Source organism: Leptosomus discolor, chromosome 17, assembly GCF_034619465.1.
Source record: "Leptosomus discolor isolate bLepDis1 chromosome 17, bLepDis1.hap2, whole genome shotgun sequence".
NCBI lineage: Eukaryota > Metazoa > Chordata > Aves > Leptosomiformes > Leptosomidae > Leptosomus > Leptosomus discolor.
This window is the reverse complement of record NC_141407.1, coordinates 15317047-15334103: the sequence shown is the minus strand read 5'-3', so window position 1 is coordinate 15334103 and position 17057 is coordinate 15317047.

Here is a 17057-nt window from a genome sequence, read left to right as displayed (position 1 = left end):
CAGCGGTATGGTGACTCACCACATCTGCCTCTGACACACAGGAGACGGGGCTTCCTGAGCCGATTTAACACTGTCTCTGTCAGCTCTCCTGAAGCTGTCCTTATTGCTGTTTGTGCCGGGTCCTTCTAACCGTGCTCATCTACCTTACAAGCTGTGGTTCTGGGATTCTGCTCGGGGTTGCCAGCATCTTTTTCCCACCTGCGTATCATAACCCTGGAAATATCTTTGTTTTCTGCGAGTGATGAGATTTATCCTGCCCTAAGTCCCAGCAAATACAATCAGCTTTAGGAAACAACATTTCTACTCAATAAATCCCTTTTAATCAAGCAATATTAAACGAAGAAGAAGTAGTAACATCTACAATAAAAAAATAAAACCTCCATCAAAGCCAAGGTTTTACCCCAATGTGCAAGCAATACAAAGAATTAACTTATTAATTAATTAACTAAGGTTTTTTTAACTCTCAGTTGTTATGTGGGAAGTGCTCAGATATTGTGCTGGTGAGGAGTGATATGAAATGGTTGCATAATATCAGAGAGCTTAGAGAAAAGGGTGTACAAAGCCAGTACAAAGATGCATGAATTCTGAGGAAATTTAGAGTTATAATTTATCTAGATAACGCTGCAGAAGGATCTTGTATAAAGCCCAATCACCAGGAATTGAGACTCTCAGCGAAACTTTTCTTTCTCTTCCGAAAACACCTTTGAGCAGGCCATGATCTTAAATACTGTGAGCATCCACACGGTTAATTTTTGCAAGGATGATCACTTCGGAGGAAGAAAATTAGAAAAATGCCTTAATTTAATTTGCTGTTCAGCTTCAGTAGTTTATTAGGGTAGACAGATGAAATTTGTGTTCCTGGGGAGGCATTAAGCCTTTGCCTCTGTCCTTTCTGTTGTTGAGATAGCTGCTAAATGCATTTTTAAGTAAGAAGTTGTGTGAGACAAGAACTGAGTGTGGAGAAGTTGATGCAACAGATCTGAAGCTGGAAAATTCAAGGTCCCTAATTTTTTGCTAAAGGAGTAAAGTAACTCTTAGAAAAGCTGTCTCACTGTCTTGGAAAACACAAACATTTATATTAGACAGGGCAGAAAACCAGCTGGAAGTATAGGAAAATGCAGATGAGAGCCTTGCCCAGGCTTCCCAGATCCGAGGGCATTGCCCAGCTTGCAGTGCTCAAGGGATTTTTTTCACTTTCTTCCAAAACATTTGGTGCTGCCACTGTCAGAGAAGGCGAGTGGAGTAAATGGACCTTGGGGATGATCCAACCTGGCCATTTCCACCTTTTGGAGAGATGCACTTACCAATTCAGTGCTCAGGTGTCAGGGAAAGCGCTGCGTTGCTGTGTGTGTATGTCTTTAAAAGGTACACACACTCGGGTAGGGTTTCCTGCACGCAGAAGGCCAGACCGGGGTGGATACCACACATGGCCAACAAAACTGCAGATGATGTATGGAGTGAACTCCATGGAAACCCATCATCCTTGGAAAAAGCGTACAGCTGCATCCTCTATGTCACTGTCATCTCTGTCTTTTGAGGCTTTAGACTACGTCCCTCTACTTCCCGCTCCTCTGCAGGAGACAGAAAAGATGCTTCATCTGCATTTATTGCTCACTGTGCCAAGATCCTAAAGTGTCTGGTGTGCTAAAAACACTTAATAGCGCAGAGCGGAGCCGGCTGCTTTCCATTCTTTCAATGTGCTGACAGCTCACTTCTGAAAGTTCTAGCTGTAGAGAGGAAGCAATTTGTCTGCAATTTCTGATTATTATTTTTATTATTCAGCCTTCAATGGGCATTCACAGTAAAAAAGTGGTTTAGATTTAGTGGCTCAGGAGGAAACAGGTATTTTCTGTGAGCTTACTGAGGCATACCTGTCTCTTGTTGAGTTGATGTCGTTGCTCGGCTGACCCCGCTTGGATGGCTGCTCCCAGGGGACAGGGTGGCTGTACAACAGCAATCTGCTGGCGCTCCTTGCCAGAGGGTCAGCAATGGTTTCACAGTTGGCGGAGATAACAGTGGGCAAATTCCAAACAGCACATGCCCGGGCAGAAAGAAGTGGCAGGCAGAGGCTCCCAGGTCCCCTCTGTTGAAGCTGAGGTACACGAGAAGCTGCTTGGCAGCTGGTTGGCAGCACCCTCTCTTTCTCAGAAACTGCATCTCCCTGGTTTTTACCTGAGATTCCAGCAACAGATTTAAATTTGGATTTGTAAAAAGGAATATGGTGGTGGATATTCTGCCCTTGAAAGTGGCCAGTATGCATGGTGCCGCCTGCATGGGGTAATCGGGGTATGGTCTTCAGTGAAGTGTCTTGTCCTCCCCAGTCTGGGGTGAACTGTGGCTTGGTCACAGGTGGCCGTGTACCTAAACTCTGCGTTGTCTTGTCATTCAGACCTGGAGCTCCTATTGATTGCAGAACATTTGAAGACCAGGTCTCCAAGAGCAGATGGGTTGGTGCTGTAGCGTCATTGGGGATGTGCAGAGGGAGGTTGCTATTCCAGAGCGCTTCCCGCAGCAGCTGCTGCAGGCTGGAGCACAGAAAGATGCTTTCGGGATGCTTTGAGCCACCTTCCCCTCCTGCTCCCGCCCACCTTCCCACACAGTTGTCAAGTGGCTAGTTCGTACTGAGGGCGGTTTCTGTTCCTGCAGTCCGATTTGTCACAACGCAGTCATGTCAGGAGGAGATTATATGGCTTTTTTTTTTTTTCTTTTTTTTTTTTTTTTAACCAGGCTCGTTTCAAGTGCAATTTTCAGGGAGTCAGCCCAGGGAATGGCATCTGCAAAATTAATGGAGGGTGTTCAGATGACTGGGAGCCCTTCTGAGGTGGGGGTAGCCTCTTTGAAATAGTGTTTTGCACCTAATCAGAGTCTATGAGCCGTCTGACTCCTGGATACCAGTGTGGGATCTACAGAGTTTGTGACCTGGCTCATGCCCCTCTCTGCCTGTGAATGGAACCATCTGTGGCTTTTATTTTGCAATTTAATGTGATTTGCAGCCTGGCAATGATCTGCCTCTCTCTTTGCTGGGTATCCTGGCAAAGCCAAGGGGCAGTCCACCTGCAGCAGTAACTCAGAGTAACGCTGAGCTGCGGGGCTGACGCTTGCCGGGCAGGAGCGGCAGTTGTGAGAGGGGATAGAAGTCCTTGGGAGGGCACGTGTGGTTGCTGCCCCATCGTTTGAGAGCTCAGGTGAAGGCAAAATAACCTGGCACGCCTCTGTGCGGTACAGTAGAGGCCAAACAGCCCTGTATGGGGACTGACCCCTGGCAACAACCCTTTCTCATAGTAAGAGCCTGTAAAATGGCAGGATTAGCAAAACCCACGGCTGAACCCATGACTTCAAACCCAAGTCGTGGATTTGCGCACGGGGCTGGGAACTGTGCTGGTGGCTGGAGCTGAATCGCAACTCGAGCTAAGCTGTCAGTGCAGTCCTGGTTTCCCAGCTCCTTTCTCAGGGTCTGGACCTTCTTTTCTGGGTTTCAAACTACTGTAAACTACAGATGTTGTGGTTTGCTTCTCCTGGGGAGACAAAAGATTCTCCTTTAGCGCAGTGTCTGATCCCTGGGTTTTTGAGAAACCTTTGATATGGTGTGACAAATTTGATCAGTATGATGTTCTTTCCACCTACTGCATTTCTGTTTCTCCTGCCTCTGCTCTAGCACCCTTGTTATTTGGGGCAGATTTTGTGAAGAGCTGAAAATACCCTCTTCCCCATATATTTTTCATCCTTCTGCTTTCACCAGCCCCACAAAATACTCTGATGATGTTTCTGCCTTCTCTTTTGCCATTAACAACTATGTTTTGTGACAAGAGCTATAGTTGCAGTCAGCATGCAAAATTTGCTGTTATTTTAAATAACCATCTGCTCTCCCCACAGTCTGCTACCTCATCCTTAATTTCTTTATTTTTTGGATGTTTATTTTGATTAGCCTTGTCACATGGTGCGATAAGGAAATCTTGCTTCACTTCACACGCTACTGCCATGTTGATACAGAAAACTGGCTTACAACCAAAAAGATGTTATTTTTTTCCATCCTCTCCCCCCCCCCCCCTTTTTTTTTTCCAGAAAAAGTTTTATGTAACAAAGTGTTGTGTAAGGAGAACAGCAGGGAGTGCATCAGGACTCATGGATTTTCTTTTCATCTCTGTCACAAATCCACTATGACACATTGGGCAAGTCGGTACAGTCCAAATCTTCTTATTGGGATCAATGTGATAGCTGCTGAAGTCTCTTAAGTAGATCCATAGTCACACCTGGGTAATGAAGATTAAACTCTAACCCAGAGCAAAAAGAAAATTTTGGAAGAGCCATCTATATCAAGGAAGAGCTGTTCTGGTAAAGTAGGTCACCTTTGTTTATTTACATTAAAATTACTGGTACACAGATCCTGAATTTCAGATGAACATTCGTATTTGCATGTTTAACATTTAGACCACATATGCTGTTTCACCGTTAGATGAGTAACTGGCCTGTGTGCACACGGTTGTTGTAACTAAATGGCCCCAGTTCTGGGTGGGGAATTCGTGCGTATGATGGAAGCGTGACATACCATGTGAAATCTCTCTTTGAGGAGCAAAAAATCACGAAGAAATTGGTACTCGTTTTGCAAATGCAAATTTAACTAGTCTGAGTTGAATAAAGAAATGTAATTTGGCTTCCTGTGAGGAACATTTTCGGGAGAAATATGGCCCCACTGAGCGCTCTGCATACATTACAGTTCTTGCGTATCCGTGGGGAACAGGCTGAAGCGTGGTGGTGTTAAAGCTACCGCTGTGCTGCGTTTCAGTTGTATTATACTTTTCCTTAGGACTGATCTTAATGTTGGCTTTGGGCGTATAAAACAAATTCTGCTGACCCTGGCTGTGCTGGTGTAGAGGCCGGAGGTGAGACTGGAATCAGGCCCCTGTGAACAAGCCGCCGTCAGCTTAATGAGTCTTTGGAGAGTGTGAGTGCACAACTGGGTTTATTTATTCTCATCTCTTTTTTCAGTATAAACTGTGAGTAATTCTACAAGTAAAAATGAAAGGAGAGTAAGGTATTTTGGTTCTGTCAGGGATTTCAGAAGTTCACTTAAGGTGTAATTTTTGTGTTACAAAACACAAGGGATTCCTCCAGCAGCTTTAAAAAGGTATCCTGGGCTGTTTTAGCACTACACGCAGCTTTCAGAGGTGTGTGTCAAGAGCAACTCTTCTGCAATCAAAACAATTCTTAAGTCTCTTTCTGAATTAATGATATACTGATCTCATTATGTAGTAGTTTTTAGATAAATTTGAATACATTTGTCTTGCCTTTTCTGGGGCTAGGCTACCTCATATTATTATACAGTTTCTGCAAACTGAATACCAGCACGAGTAGTTAACAAGCCTATTCCATGTGTGCCTGAGCCCAAAATTGTTATATTGCCAACGAAAATGGGAGCAGGAGTGTCCTCAGGCTGGATTTTCCTGAGGGAAATAGAGGGAAATTCCCTTTACTTGTCCTAAACTCCATTTGGCTTCTGCCAGTATTTATTCTACCTGCCCACTTGGTTAGGTTTTTCTGGAAAAAAAGCCCCAACCCAACCAACCCAACCAACAAAATACCTCGGAAAAAACTCCAAACCAGAAAAAAACTCCAAACCAGAGTTGCTGCAGTGATGTGCTAACACTTACTGATATTGGCCTACAGAAAAGAAAGTCTTCATTACTGTTGACAACTAAATAAGAAATACTTATGTTATCTGCACAGTGCAGCCATGGATTCAACACAAGAAATGTCCTTTTCCATACTGTAGCCCTTTCTCTAGACTGCTGTTGACTACTCTCGAGTCCCAGTGGGAATTCATTGAGTTTATCTGGTGAATTAACACCATGAAGGACTAGAAAGTGCATTATTTCTTACAGCACAAGGATACACACTGCTGCTGCTGATGTTACTCCGTGAAAAGCGGTGATGGATGACCAGAGGAGGTTCCCCTGTCCAAGGCAAGTGAAAGCCACATAAATCTTGTTAATGCAGAGCCACGGACAGGGAAGCTGAAAACACTGGTCCACAAAGGATGGATTGAGAGGTGTCCTGGGGGAAGTTTCCTGAGCTCATCGCAGAATGCTCTGATTATTGTTAACCTGAGGCAATACCAGGCAATTCTCCAGCAACCATAAAAAAAGAAACTTTCCAAAATCTTTAAGTGATTTTGTTTTTTTAAGGGGAGAGGGGGAGAGTAGCAGAGAAAGTGTTTATTAATTTAAAAAATAAAAAGGTCATAAGTACTTGTTCTGTTTTGCCCCAGCTACACTCAAAATCTTTTGCCTTACCCTGTGACCAAAAAGACGTGGATTTTTGTTCGATGTCCAGGTGTTTTTCTTCTTCATATGACTGTGATCCTAGCCAGAAAATCCAGTAAGAATCTCTTTGCATCAGGCATTTGTAGATGAGTCTTGCAAAGCCAGACGCTGTTCCCAAGTGCTTATAGTGTATGACTACTGCAAGAGAAAGGGTGGGTAAAGCCAGGTATTACAGCAAGCCACGGCTGCCGTACTAGACTTGAAATCCTTAGGTGTCTCAAAAAGTAATAAAGAAAGGCTGACTTCAAGTGATCAGAGATATTTCATATCTTTCAGCTTTTAACTCATTTTCCACAGGCATTCTTGTGTAAACAGACTCTGAGTTTGTGTCCCAAAAGGTCAGTTTTGGTTTTATATCATTTCATACGGTAGGAAGAGTTCCTGAAGAAATAAATGTTTGAAAAACCCCTGAGCAGAAGGTGGCCTGGCAAGGAGGATGAACTTGTTAGTGTTGTTGTTGAGGGAATGGTTGCACAGCCCTAAGCAAACCCCAGAGAAGACACACAAGAAAGAGTCATCATGAATACTGCAATCTTTGGGGAAGACTTCAGACAAAAAAATGTGGCTTAATAAATACTAGAGAATCCAGCCATGAAACACCAGTCTGTAGGCTACCAGGCTTCATTGCTTACAGAATAATGTGCTTCCCAATATCCTGGGAAGATCCAGTTTTCTTTTTTTTCCACTGTTATCCCAAGCCTTTTCCCATCAGTGCTTTGCTTTCACAAGTGAGCTCCTCAGGGAAGAGGCATTAGGTGGTGGAAGCAGAAAGCAAGCACAGTTAGACAACTTTTGTAAGTACAGGCTTGCCAGCTGATCTTAGAGGGCAAGCGGTGCCCTTCTGCATCTTCATGGACCGCTATGAAATGCACTGCCCAATATTTCTTGCTATGAAAGCCTTTCATTATGAAGCAGGTATCGTACTGAACATGGGAGCATGGCACATCTTTGTCATCCGCAGCTTGCTGGCTGTGATTATTCTGCCTGATGAACAGGAAAAGAAACTTTCCTTTCCTCCCTGCTCCTCCAGGATCTGCTGCAGGGCTCTAACTGGGGAACATTCCCCCAGCTGTAATCCATGGCCCTGGTTTCAAACCTTTTCCCAGAACTGGCACCTTTCAGGCTTGGGATGGCTGCACAGAGCCATGTTACAGACATCTCAGTATCACTCCTGAGTCAGCCAAGGGGAAGGCTGTTAAATGATGTGGATTAACCCCTTTAGCCCCTTTGGTTAGCGCTGGGCGCGCGCGTTCCCGATCTCCTGCTCCAGCGAGCAGAGGACAAGAACCATCAATCAAGGCAAAGCCGCTCGCGAAGCAGCGCTGGCAACTCTCCACAGACAGTGCAAGGCAATTACAAGAAGGCTACAGCTACAGCAAATTGCAAAGGTTGGGGCAATGCTATTTAGTTCAGTGCTTCGTCTCCTTTTCTATCCTGAGACAGCACCTACCAGCCAGGATCCATCTCCAGAACAGGAATATACTAAGGACAGCCGCAAGCACCCGTGGATTTAGTTAGCTACAGTAGAACTGGCAAGACTTGAAAGGTAAACGCTGGATGAACTGGAGTATGAAATTTCAGTGCACTGCAGAGCTGAATGCGTAAGAGAGCAAACAGCAAGTGTGAAGGAGAGATTAAAGAACAGACTGACATGAACTGCCCTGTTCTTATACAGAATGGGTTTAACTGATACCTGTGTTTAAATCATACCTACCAGCTGGCATCTTTTCCTAATTATGCCTAATTATATTTAGACTATGAAAATTGTCAGGTCACGCAGTTCTACCCAGATTACTTTTAACTAGCTAAATCAGGAGTAATGGGAGGCATTGCCCCAATGTATAATTTACTTGACAGCTGCAACGTGTACTTAATTTCCACAGGGGGTTTCCCAGCCCCCATTGAGTTCTGTAGTGCTCACGGTACTTGAGTGGTTCAAAGCCAGCTCAGGCCTATTTACAGCCACAGCCACAAACGGGACCTACCCTCAGTGGGAAGTGTAACAGCTCAGCTTGCTCTGTTATCCATCCATCCATCCATCCATCCATCCATCCATCCATCCATCCATCTGCAGAGCGATCTTCCTCTTCCCTGTCTCCTGTGTTTGCAGACTGTCAGTCAGAGTGTTGCTTGGGGAACAAGGAGTTCTGATTCTGATTGAGAAATCTGGTTAATTTGAATACCTGTAGGTGACTGAGTGGTGCTTTGGGCTACAGCTGCAGGGAGATTTTTGGTGGTAGTGCTCAGCACTTCCACTTACAGTTTAATAAAACTACTACCAAACTCCTGCAACATCCCAATGCTTCCAGAAAGTTGGTACACCAGTTTTTGCCAGAACAATAGCATGAAATTCTTATTAGTGTCTAATCAATGATCATATTTATTTACTTATTAATGGGCTGGCAACGTAGCCACCCGTGACACAAGAGAATTTGAGAAATCTTTTTAGAGGCAAAAAAGGCAGCTCTCTTCCTTGGAAATCCCCCACCCACTGAGATACTAGTAAAGGGTGGCCAACCCTTCTGCTCGAGTAGTCACACAGCAGAAGGTGCGAGGGCCTGAGCGTTTATGACCTGTGTGACAGGGCTCCGAGGACTGAGAGCACCAGTCCTGGTTTGCAGTCACAGAGTGACAGCAGCCCTGAAGGGCCCCCATTCCCTGAAGTGACCAGGTTGGTTGTGTTGACTGTGTGGCTGATCCTCCAACAGCCTGCAGATGTGGGTTGCCTGGCAGACCCCATCGCACAGCCCAAGCCTGGAACTGTATGTCACCCCGCACGACCTATTGGTAGGTTACTCATGCACAGAAAGGTGGTGAGGTGAGAGAGTTTCTAGCTAGAATTGCAATCCGTATGGGCAATAAAATATGCTAAAAGCTCTTTGGGAGATCTGCCAGCCTGGCTGAGCTACTGTCAGCACAGGATCCAGGGCCAGAGAAGGGTAGGTAGCTGTGATGCTACTAGGATATTTTTCCAGAGGTTGCTTTGCCCATGCCCTTACACATGTTCTGGCACTGGGTGTCACGGAGTCTGTCCTGGCTCTGGGTGATTATTCTCGCACACAGAGGATGAGTTACATTTGCTGGTGTTTCACTCTGTGCAGAGCAGGAGTTTGCTAAGCCTATTGCTTCTTATTAGCAGACTCAATTTTGGGTTGTAGCTCTCCTCTCCCATTCAGAGCTCCTTCAGTTCTCTTTTCCTCCCCCATTCAGAGCTCCTTTAGCTCTCTTTGGAGAATATTTAAAATAAAGGCACATCTGATTTAGCTGGAACAGCCCTCTTTCCCTAACAACTTGAGAAATTATCTGCTGCCGTCATTTCTGATTACATAATTTTAGCATTTCATAACCTTAATCCTAAACTGGGGCTGGACTTGATCGCAACGTAAGAAGTTTATAAGCACTCTGATTTGAGGTCTGCCTCAGATCTGCGCTGGTTTCCAGCCGTGTGCTTCTCTGGGGTAACAAAAATTTTTACTCAGCGCAGAATTTGTTCCCAGGTTTAGAAGACTTCTGATTTCTGCTGAAATAGTTCCAGTACTGATTTTTTTGTACAAGTAAAGAATGAGGCTGTAAGCTCCAACAGAATAAAAGTGTCTCCAAATCAAATTCTTTTTTTTTTTTTTTTTAAATGAGTTTACATGGCTTAGTAGGTAAATGGATATGGTGACTTCAATAGTTGTAATTTTCTTCTGTTTCCGTTATATAGCAAATACTCAGGAAAGACTGTAGGAAAATATAAGATAACCTATGGTCACATATTTAAATCTGGCCATTTCCTTAAACACTGTAAGAGAGATATCTGCAGGTCCTGACCAACTCAATTATCCACCTTACTTACACAGCATTTAATCTGTACGTGGCCTGCCCTTCTCACTCTGTGTGAAAACAGTGGAGACCACGTACCTGGTTTCCACTTGTGTATTTCTTTCTGGTGAAGGTGTAGCAAAGCAGCTATGAAACATTTCAGCTGTTTTCCATTTCATCTGTAATTTGCTCTTCTTTTGCAGTAACAGGTCCACACTTCTCTATGCTTGCTTGTCCCACGTGGTTAGTGTCCTTCGTGATAAAGAACGGAATAATATTTGCAAATAAATGCAAGAGTGAAAATGTATAACCGAAGTCTGTAGGAACCAACACCTGATGCTTCTGAACATTTTTCCTAATACTTTATCCTTATATATATAAAAAGTATAAAGCGTGTATAAATGTATATATGCATAATGTATACTTCATTATTTCTTCAAATAATAATTTCTCAGTAGCATTCAGGAAAACAGCAGCACGCTAATGATTTAATGAGGCGGTACCTCTCTGATGGCAACATTACGTCTCTTCATCTGCCTGTCAGTCCCTGGTGCTGCTGAAGGAGGTCAGAAACTGTGGCCGTGTGGCCTGAGCGCAGCATGGGCAGGGTGAGGGCGCTTCGCCCTTTACAGGCTGTTGGGGTTCTGTTCCCTTGAGGCGTCTGCAAACAGCTCTTCAGTTAGAATGCTAAACTAAGTCCCAGCTGAGAGAAATGGAGAGGTTTTGACATAGGGTAATTTAGGTTAGGCTTCTCCTCTGACTTGTCCCCTGGAGAGGCTTAGCTCTTCACTTGTAGGCAGTCAGCCCTGCCCCGCCAACATACCTTCTGGGTGGGTAGTACGCTGCAGTGAAGAAGTCTCTACAGACTTGTTACCGTATATTGCACTCAAGGAGCATGAATGACAGTACTTCAGGGGATATTATTGACAGCAAAATTTTGAGCTCATTTTCCTGATGGTCTTTAATGACCTATTTAAAAAAATGGACAGGCTTCCCACGAGGAGTTGGAAAGTGCATGGCAAAATTAAAGAAAACTCAGAGCTCTTGCCCTGCATTACCTACCAGTGAACTATTTTGTAGTTACCTCATTTGTTTTGTGCTGTTTAGTGGCTTGCTGACCAAGCTGCACAGGGAAACTGTCATTAATTATTAAGAAATTGCCTAATCCATCAGGACATCAGTACTGCTATAATGTTTCCCCTGAGGAGACAAAAAGAGCCTTGAGTAAGGAGTTGGAGGTGTTCCAGTGAGCACATGCAGCCCCAAAAACCAGTCTTACTTCTTAAGTTTGTTAAATGAAATTTCCAGATGTCTCCTTCCTTCTCAGCATTGAACACCAAAAAGGTACAGCAGTTAGATTAAAAAAAAAAAAAAAGAAATTTATTTTCCAGAAAAGAAATATTGCTGAAGGAACTAAGAGACAGGATCCTGAGGGAGTGAATTCCTCTGCCAAGACAAATTCCCCATGTCCTTTGGGCACCGTCATGGCATTATATGAAATAATATAAAAGCTCTGACCAAGGACTGCTTTATAGTCATAGTACTGCAGTACAACCCTATTGAGCTTAAAGCCAGAAGGGACATCAATTCCTATAGTTTTACTTCAGATATGTCACAGACATGAAATTTTGCCCATTTCCTTGCATTTGACCTACTTGTGTTTGTCAGATACATGGCTGGGAAGACGCCCAGTATTGATCTGAAGGTAACAAGATCTTATTTACTCTATTGCAGTGCCTGGCTCCACCTTTTAGGTGCTGGGTCTTGTTAGGCTTCTGGGACAGCAACCCAGAACCAGGTATGCATCAGGTATCAGAGATGGCAGAGGTGGCCCACCACGGTCACCCTCAAAGAGAGTTTTGGACTATTCCACTCTTCCTCCACCAGTAATTCCTTATTGTGTGGCAAAAGAAGATAAAAGGGCAGCACAGGAGGTTCTGTAGCTGGGTATGAACAAGTGCTGAATCTGTGTCTCCCAATTCTCAGTCCTTATACTGGGAGAAAGCATCCACCTTCGGTCTGATACTACCCATGGGCATTTTACTTGGCAGGTGGAAGCAAGAAAAACCTCAATAAAATGTTATCTATTAATCCCTTGAATTTAAGAAGGGATTTTCATTTTATGTCTCATTTCCAACCCTTCTTCTCCCCTCTTCTATTAAAGTCCTGAATTAGGAGTGAAAGGCTCATGAGCTTCAGTCCGGAGTGATAAACCCATCTTCTGGCAGCTGATGAAAAGGCTTCTTTCCTAACCACGAGAGCAAGGATGCAAGTCTGCAGCAGGGCTCATCGTGCTTGAATCTGGTAGTTTCACTCTCCCTCTTTGCCAGCTGTAGGATGATTCATCTTTAAACTCTTGAATAGCTGAGGCATTTCAGGGTGCTCTGCATCTGGCTGACAGATACAGCTGCAGATGTTTTTTTCTCTTGTGGCCCATACTGTGCATCCCGTCGCTTCTTCAAATATGTTTGGGACATGACTGTGAGCAGAAGCTGATTACAAGTATTTTTGGTGGAAAAAGAAGGTACAGTTTGTATAAAGCTTTTGTCAGAGATTGGTTCTAGTGTTCTGAAAAGTTAAATTTCTGGTTGAAATGAAATAGCATCTAAGTAAGTCTCACTGTCCCTTCATGATCTTCAGAACAGCCTGGGATGATACCAATCTCCCTTAGGTTTAATTTGTATCCCAGACTTTCAGGGAAGTACTGCTTCTGTTCATCATGGCATCAGCATTTCGTGAATAAGTTTGCAGATAATACAGTAATCCTTGCCTGCATTAAAGACTCTACTAGTCCAGGGTGAGAAGTTTGACCGTGGCAAACATTAAGCTGACACAAGAAAACATCTTTCCTAGGAAAAATGATTTCTGAAGGGGTTTTGACTGCTCTGTGCTACGGTATCTGGTAAGTTTACCAATAATTAAATACACTGCAATTTAACTGATTGTTTGATTAGGGGCAATTCTCTAGACATTATAATGTGTCAGTTTTTCAATGACAGGACCGACAGATTAGTCTCATATTTTTCTTTTGCTATAAATCACAGAGTAGGACTTGCTAGCAAACCCAAAGTATGGAAATGAGGTACAATGAAATGCACAACCACGCAGGGACATTTTATTCTAAGCAGTAAAGCAAAGGAAAATAGCTGAGGCATGGAGAGTCTTTGTGTGCAAATGGGTCCCTTACAAGCAAAATCAAGCCTTGCACAATTATGTAGAGGCACAATTATGTGGAATAAACATAGAAATTAACCTTTTTTTTATGTGTTCAGTCAAAACACAGTTTACTTCACCAAGAGTTCATAATAAGGAAGTGATAGCAGTGAAGGTAAAAGAGGTTATATATGAGGGTGAAGGAAATGGATGTGAGCAGAACAGCTGTAACATACCAGAGGGAATGGGCCTGAATTTCACATATTTCTAGCATGAGCACGTCCTCAAGGATTTCTCGTGCAGAAAAGAGGTTCATACAAACAGAAATGGCTGCTACCATTTTATTAAGTTGTTTATTATCAAGCCATAAACCATGTCAGTGGAAGCTAACTGGTGTGTTATTCGGTAAGGTCCCATCCAACTTTCCATGCATCTGAGAGACAGTCTGGGAATTGGGGTTTTTTTTTTGAAAATACCAAAAATTATTTTCAAAATTTTTAATCTGAACTTTTCCATGAGGGCAATCAATAGCCAATGGAGACAACCCCACCCTGCCTCTGTGAGATCCTCAGAGAGGGAGCACAGGGAATGGATGATTTCTTGGCAAAGCTCAAACAAACCCTTCCGTGCGATGTGGACGGGCAGCAGCAGCACAGGCCTCCTGCCAGATAGCAGAGCCCTGCGAATGGTTAATGCCTGCCTGATGCATGAAGCGGGGCTTATTTAACTAATCGTGTGATTTAAAAATGCTTCTGAGATCGGGGCATGCATGGACATCCGTACAAACCTTCCTGTGGGTGTAGCTTGTGCCTTTAATTTTCTGGGGAGAGCAAAACCCGCTGCAAACTAGTTTAAAGACAGAATATGGACATCTGCAGCCTGAACTCTTGTAGTGGAACTATTTTTGAAAGAGGCTGAGATCAGTCCAGCTCTGCTTCTGAGCATAGATGGGCCCCATTGCATGTACGGTCCCCATACTTCAGACCACACCATCACAGCCTGTGTTCAGACTTCTTTCTTGGCTTCCACCCTCAAATGTTGGCTGCGGAGCATGGGTGGCTCTTGGGTAAAGAAGACGGCGCTTGCTCAGTGCTCCTTGCTCCCTCCTCAGCTAACCCTAAAGCAGAGCCTTCAGCAAGGGGCAGGAGAAAGATGGTGGGGAGAATTCACTGCTCACCCATGCCAGGGTAAGGGTCATCTCTCCCTCCCCCGTGGATATAAAGGATGTAATGGGGTTCCCTATTAGGACACAGGAAAGAAGAGGTGCATTTTTCAGTCCCTTTGTCAGGAGATTGCTCCATGGTAAGAGTTTGGGTCTCCTGTTTCAGGTGGATCATTGTCTTTGCTTTTGTGAACCTGCTACATAGTCTGGCTTAAATAAATGCAAAGGTCTTTGCTAGTAAAAAAAACCTCTTTCAAGAACTGTTCCCATTTTCTACAGGAAATCTGACACTGTCTTTGTCTAAGACCCTGGCCTTTTTTGTGTTTCCATCAATCAACCCTCTTTCTCCATGAAAGCCTGCCCTGTAGCTCCAGATCCATTTCTTTTCATGGATGTCAATGCATTTGCCAGTGCCTTGATGGCTTTCAGTTCTTGGAATTTCACTGTTTCCTTTGTCCTTGCATCTGAAGTGGTTTAGATGCAGATCTACTCTTTAAAGAGAAATGGAGCATCAGTCAAGTGGATTACAGCGAAGCTGGCAGGTTCCAAAGGCTTTATGAAAAATACACTCCTTTTTGGCAGGCAAATTGCCCCTTGAAAAGGGAGTTCCATCAAAGCTGAACTTGTCCGGATCTGAGAGTTTCAGCTCATTTGTGGAAAACATACATGCTTCATTTTGCCCACAACATGGATACCTCCGATGAAAAGAAATTATTTCTCTTTACCATTCTTTTAATGTACCGTAAATTAAGAAAGAGCACCAAATAAAATAAGAGTCCATTATCACTTATTATTCCATAACCTTTCCATTCAGACACAGTCTTTGAAAAACTAATTAAGGAACTAGCGGTGGCTAATGCATGCACTCAAAATAATGCACATTCATACTCTATTTTCAGCAAGAGCAGACGAGGTTCATTAACATTATACACTAGCAAATGAATTCAGTTTGGGATAATGCCATCCGATTAAGCTTTCCACAGCCCGCTTAACTGGAGCTTTGGTGTTTGTTTGACAGACACTTTAAACTCCCTAGAGATCCTCTGATTCCCCATTTTTATTCCACCCCCTTCTAAAGGCCAGATTCTGTCTGCTCTCAAGTTGATTAGTGACTTGCTCTTTCCATAGAGTTCCCAAGGTTTAAGTGAGATGAATTGCAGAGCTAAATGTTGTCCCGTGTGGGGAAAGGCAGCAGAATGGGATCCAAAATGATGAAGTGAACAAAAGGGTCGTTTTTCAGTTATCCCTGCGCAACCACAGCTCAGAGAATGCATTTCAGGTAAGACCCTGGGCTAGGATTTGATAAATGGGTTAGCATTAAGCTTGATTCTTAAACTTGAGTGAGACTGTAGACCTCATTTTCCTGCCTCAGCTGTCCACTCACAAAATTAAGATAATGACTCTTCTAGCTACCATCTCCCTTTAGCTTGTCACATATTTTCAGCAGGTCCTGCCTCTCAGAGAAAGTTTATGCAGTGACTGTTACTATGGGACTCATATGGGGAATGCAAGAAAGATGCAAATTGACCAAGTTGTATAAATTTGTGCTGTGAGAAGCAGAATGGACAACCGAGTCTTGGAGTGTCAGACAGATGGGGATGGCAGGATGGGACCATGCTCCTCTCACAGCAATGACAAGTCATAAAAACCCAGTCAAGCAGCCAGCCAAGAATCCTGCAGATGAAGCTGTTGCAACTACAAGCAGGTGTTTAGAAGTGGAACCAGCTTAAGTGGCTGCCAGACATCCATATTCAGCAGGATGGGTATCCCTCTGCACATCGTGTGGGTTTTATTGAAATGAGATTCAAACGAGGACTTTATTTCTTACAGGTGGCAGCTCTATGCAAATGAAAAAGTGAGTGTCTGTAAATACGCGCGGAGGGATTGCCTTTATCATGCATTTTGATTTTTATCTTAGTGTTTTGCTGCATTTCCTCAGAAAATTGAAAAAACAAATACTGTGTTAATAATTACTGGGTTCGCTAGTTGAATTACTGCCCTTTTCACTTGAGTGATTAGCCAATATTCACAGCTTTCTAGAGTTCTTTCCATTAGGATGAGAAGTGGTTGACGTCTGACTTGTATCTTCTCTGACATTTATTTATGAAGAACATACACAAATTTTGGGTTTACGTTGCAGAAACACAGCGGGCAGTTGCTTTGATGAGAAAATCCTTGTCCGGACCTCCCGTGTGAGCTCTCTCTGGTGAGACCTGCCTTTCTGCCTACTATTGAGAGACTGCAGAAACCCAAGGAGTCTGAAAGAGCCCTGCTTCATACAGTGACCCCGTACAATATGAGAACAAGGTGTGAAGTGGCAGCAGCAAGAGGTTTTCTGAGATACAGTTTGCTGAACTGCGCTTTGTAACAATCACAGGGTGGTGCTGCTTCTGGCAAAACATTAGCATGTTTAAAAGCAGAGAAACTCTCGAAGCCCCTCAGACTCTCTGAATTGCCATGTGCCCTGGGTAATTGGCTTGTTACCTGTAGCCATCTGAGCTAGCGGAAAGGTCTTGGTGACGCCATTCTTGAAGCTGCATGGTACAGGAGCACAGAGTCCATCCAAAGCTTTCATGGTCATGCAGAAAACCATCAGAAATCATCAACCACTCCAAATA